Here is a 5,660-nt window from a genome sequence, read left to right as displayed (position 1 = left end):
GTTGAAAAGTAAGATCTGAAAACTTCCAGGTGCTATATATAATACAGAAAAACCCATCTACTTTCGTTTTCATTTATAATACCTTTATAGAACAGAAGGTGTTCTCTGAATAGATTTTTTTAAATCACTGAAAATAAATACATGTAGTACATTTGCCAAAACCTGAACATTTAAACTGAGATAAGAAAATACAAAAAATAAAATTCTTTGTGAAGCAATGACACCCCTATATGGCATCTGGCATCAACCCTGAATTGGAGTACGGAATGTTCTATCAACTTGATATACTCCAGTATACAGTGGACCTTCAGATATCCGGACCCCAGATATCCGGATGTTTCAGTATCTGGACGACTTTTCATTTGTAAATGTAATTTTTTCTTGTTTAACTGATGATTCAGGTATCCGGATGATTCACATATGCGGATAAATTGACTGGGTACCAAAACGTCCGGATAAATGAGGCTCCACTGTACATAGGATCACAGTGACCAGTCAACAAGGGATGCTTACTCCTCCTAAGCACCTGACCTCACTTCTTCCAGGGGTCCATTTGTTATGCTCTCTTCACATGTTTGCTTTGTTTATAGGTTTTTGAAATTGATTATTGTTTATTATCTTAACCCTTTTTATCAAATTACTAGTAAGCAGAAAACGGCTAGTTTCATTTCATTTCATATTATTCAGGTAAAAATATCACATAATGACAAGATTCACATTTATGACATTACAAATTGGCCTACATGTACTTACAGAAAAAAACACATTATCTCAGCACTCTTTGTGCATAAAAATAGCATTGTCATCTGCATATAGAATTAATTTACTGTCATCAACAATACTGACAGCTAAATCGTTGACATATATTAAAATTAAAAGAGATCCTTGAGGAACTCCAAAATTTATAGAATTAAAATCTGATGAAGAATTGTTGACATGAACATGTTGTTGTCTACAAGACAGATAAAATTAAAACACACAGTGGATAAAACTCCTACAACTTCTAATTTATCACATACATTTGCATGGTCGACAGTGTCAAAAGCTTTTTGTAAATCCAACATAATCATACCTTTAAAAGCCCTTTGGATATATTACTTTTGATAAAATCTAACATATGTATTAAACAATTATCTGTTGAAAATTTGTTTCTAAAACCTGATTGGTATGAATACAACAAGTGATTATCGTTTTAAACATCTAAAACTTAACATGGACACATTTTTGAAAAATCTTTGAAACTTCACATAGTATACTAACTGGCCTATAATTTCCAACTTCAAGGGGAATTTCCTTTCTTGAATAGAGGTTTGGCTCTTGCCATTTTAAAATCTTCTGGTACAGTACCAGTTTATGAAACAGAAATTATGCCCTAATCAACTGGTACACATTTTGAGTCTTATTTATCTAACAGTAGTGCATGATGAAAGGTATAGAAGGCTGCCCATACTTATGGTTGACAAGATATTGTTAGTCATAGACTCCTGACATTGATAACCTGTTTTGATTATTTGACCGACTCTGTTCTTAATAACAATATTTCTTGTCTCATTCATTCTCCTTCGCAGTTATGATAAGGCTGTCCAAAGGCTTAATTAAATTGCCTTAAAATATACATTTCATTTTAAGCTAGATTTTAATTTCAATATGTGATCCTTGTTTGATATTGCTGTCAACTTGAGATAATAGTTTAATCAGGTATTATAATAAAGAATTTCTGTGATGTCATATGACTGTGTTGATCACGTGACGGACATTTATGATATTCTTAAATGTTGCACAAAAATCGCTTCGGCACAAGTTCAAAACAAAATTATTGTGCAAAGTTTGTTACATAGATTAATTCATCGTGATCTCTGGTACATAAAAAGTGCTGGGAACAGGTTTAATTTTTACTTCTTAAGAAATTGTTTTACGAAAAATTCAACTTACCAACATAAGAAGGGTTTTTCCACTCCTTATCGCAATTCATACTAAAATGGATAAACTACATACGATCCCCCAGCAAAATTCGGCTAAGGGACATAATTCTCTATTAGATTCACGCAGAATATCTTCAATTTATCTTTGTCTTTCACTTGTGCCAGTCAAATATAAACACTATTAAAAATTCTAACTCTTTCTACGGACTGCAAGGGGAACGTTTCGCATATAATTTTTCGCTATTGTTTGAATATGTGCATATTGGATAAGCGAAAGGAAAAGGTTATCTATATTTAAATGTTCAACACCATAACAATACATGGAGCATAAAACAATCCCAGCACTTTAATTAAACAACACAGCCCCCCAAAATATACATGCCATGTGTAAAAAATATGACACTTTTCCCGTTATGTAAGCTCAAGTATGCAGTGACTTGACGTCATATTCTATTATGATGTTTATCTAGGTGGTTCACAGAAGTAACTTCAGTTTGAACAGTTTGATATTTTACGGACAGCCTTATCCTGGCCACGTTACTTTTTCATCATCTAAAATTTTACTTAAATTATCTGCCCTGCTGACTGATGCAAAAGGTGAAATTAGTGAAAAATTATTCGCTCTTTTCTAAACAGACTCTTCTTATTACTAAGTAATTCTTGAAAGTGACATTGACATTCATTCATAAAAATAATAAATTCATTCATTTACGAATTATAGGCAGTAGAATTGCAGTTGAACATAAATATTGGTCAAATTTTAAAGCCAAGATTAGTTTACAGGGAAAAAATCAAAATATCTCCATAATACACTAAAACCACATTAAACAATGATATTAAAGCAACTCCATATGAGACAACCCATTTTCATTGGAATAACGATGGGATTAATGCTTCTACAAATCTGCTTAAAAACAGCAGGGCCAAGGTGACTCGGGTGAGCACTGATACCAATAGACCTCTTATTTTATATTAAAGAATCATTCAGAGAAGAATATGGAGATAACGAACAGTATTCAATCTCAAAGTCCATAAAGCAATACAAAATAGGAGCAGGGCAAACACGGACCTCCGAAACACCGAACGTGGGATCAGGTGCTATGGAAGAGTGAGCAACCCCTGCTGACCGGTCACATTCGCCGTGTGCTCCTTGTCATGATCATAACTGAAATAACGGAAAAAATCCGTCGTCAATTTAGTGTATAAATAATAGACTAATAATTAGTATAAAAACATCAGTCAGTATTTGACTCAATGATAAATTGTATTTGCTGACAAGGTAATTGTATCGATCATAAAACTTTCGAAATGATAACTTTAAACGAGAAGAGATAAAGGAATGTTAGCCCTAACAGATAATCTTTTTAGCTCACCTGAACTGAAGGCCAATTTCAACCATATTGGCCACAAAGAATCACTGATTCAAGTTTGTTTCAATGAAGGGCAATGTCCTCTTCCAAGGGGAGATAATTATGAATTAGCGAAAAATTAATGGCATCTTTCAAAAAACTTCATCCCAAGAACAACTTGGTAAGAAAAGATGAAACTCATGCACCCACAGGTAGTGCAGATTCAAATTTGTTCAAACCATCATCCACGGGGGTAGGGCGGGGCCATTATGGCTGATCAAAGTTTGACATATTGGAATATAGAGGGAAAATCTTGAAAAATCTCAAAAACTTCAAAGCCATGATTCGTGAAATTTGTATGGAAGTTTCTTCAGATAGTGTAGATCAAGTTTTTTTCAAAACATGACTTCCAGTGTAGGGTGGGGCCACAATGGATTGATTGATTAATTGATTGTATGTTGTTTTAAGTCCCTCTTGAGAATTTTTCACTCATATGGAGACGTCACCGTATGCCGGTGAAGGGCTTCAAATTTAGACCTATACTCGGCACTCAGGGCCTTTGAGCAGTGAGAGTTCTTTATCGTGCCAGCGCCTACCGTGACACGGGACCTAAGTTTTTAAGGTCATATCCGAAACACCCGTGACTTTTACTTCTAGTGCCGAGCGCTTGGCGAAGGAACAGTCACTACCTTTGTTTACGTCTCAGGTATGACGCGGCGCCGCGAACGAGAATCGAACCCGGGCCTCCCGATCACGAAGCAAACGCTCTACCACTAGGCTACCGTGACCGGTAGGCCACAATGGACAATCAAAGTATAACAAAGAAAAATATAGCTAAAATCTTTAAAAGTCCAAATGAGATGAAGTTCAAGGTCACGTAATCATAGAAGTTTGTGTCTTTTCATAGTTCAGACGCGAGTGATGTTAACCGTCATTCTTTTCGGATTTTATTAATCATTTTATTTAAAATTCCACTGGTTTTGTAGCCAGTGGTTTGTAGCAATATTGCTAGTACAGAACACATGTTCTTTGCATTTTCCCATGTGGGAATCTGTTGCATAGCGTTGCATTTCTTTCAACATGTGTTGATCAAGACGTGCAGCATTTGATTCAGTGACGTCACTGATGCAGGGGCTGTAGCCCCGTACGCCATTTTGCTTTTACACGCCATGTGGTGTGGAGTTTAAGCGTTGAGAGAATCTTGAATCTCATTGCATTCTTTCTTGGCGGCATGGCTAATGAGCCGGGACCATCATCGCAAATGCGAGAATCCAGCAGCTATGATCTAGTAGATCAAGTTGACGAGGATGCCGTTCGTGACGATTACAGGATGCATTCGAAGTCGAAGCAGCAAACTGAAAATATGAGTGGTATGTTTGATATTTCATGCGTAAATTTGCAGATATGTCTAAGACCATGACTTCAGTTCAAAAGGAACTTATTGCTTTGAAGTCTGACCGGTCTTCAACGAATACAATTCCGGACGTTTCGAGGAAACGCGGACAGAATAAGAGTAGTTCGCCACCTCGCAAGAAAACGAAAACGAAAACGTCTCAAGCATGCATTCGTCCTTCTCACGAACTTAGTGATGATGACTCTGATGTAGAAAATTCAGACAAATCGGATGCCGATGAAGCACTTAATTCCCTTATTGAGGGAGACGATAGTATTCATGATTCGTCAGATGATGATGAGGTTTCTGCTCTTAATGAAGACAAGAAGAGCGAACCGTTAAGTTCTGAACTGGCAAAGATTATGGAGAAAATGTTCATGACGAAAACTAACTCGGAGAAAATTAAAGAAATCTCCAACAAGTATGATAGGCCGAAAAACATTAACAATGTTTCTGCGCCAAAAGTCAACAAAGTTATTTGGGAAAACATGTCATCCAAAAACAGAGCAAGCGATATTAAATTGCAGACTACCCAGAATCTCATAGGAAAAGCCATGATTCCGACATTGAGACTTTTTGACATGCTGATTAATTGCAACTCGAAAAAAGGATTGGTTGATGTAAAGAAGGCAAAACAGTTGTGTGGTGACATCCTGAAGTTTCAGAAATGTGTTTTCCACAACTTGTCCTACAAGAGGCGGGAACAAATTATCTAGCCAGAGAAAAACAAACAATTTGTAAGTTTGTGTTCTGCAGAGAGCTCTTCAGAAAATTTATTTGGAGACGACTTGGGCAGTCAAGTTAAGAATGTGCTAGAGGCAAAGAAACTGGCTCAAAAGATAGGAAATAAAGATTTTGGTGGAAAATACAGAATTCCAAAAGTGTCCCATAGCTACGGGAAGAAGCCAAGGTACGGGACCGGAAAAGGCAATTCTTTTTTTGGCCAAACAGTTCAGCTTCAACAAGAAAAAGAAGAAAGGAGAGTCAAATCAGTAG

The 5,660-nt window shown here is 36.3% G+C and overlaps 1 pseudogene; it reads left to right on the top strand.

The window, feature by feature from the left end:
- The first annotated feature begins 4,198 nt into the window (after positions 1-4,198).
- LOC134231136 (uncharacterized) lies at positions 4,199-5,660 on the top strand (annotated as a pseudogene).

Source organism: Saccostrea cucullata, unplaced genomic scaffold, assembly GCF_032062105.1.
Source record: "Saccostrea cucullata isolate Sc308-1 unplaced genomic scaffold, CSIRO_AGI_Scuc_v1 ctg3825, whole genome shotgun sequence".
In the NCBI taxonomy this organism is placed as follows: domain Eukaryota; kingdom Metazoa; phylum Mollusca; class Bivalvia; order Ostreida; family Ostreidae; genus Saccostrea; species Saccostrea cuccullata.
The sequence above is the reverse complement of the archived record's forward strand: the minus strand, read 5'-3'. Positions and strand labels throughout refer to the sequence as shown.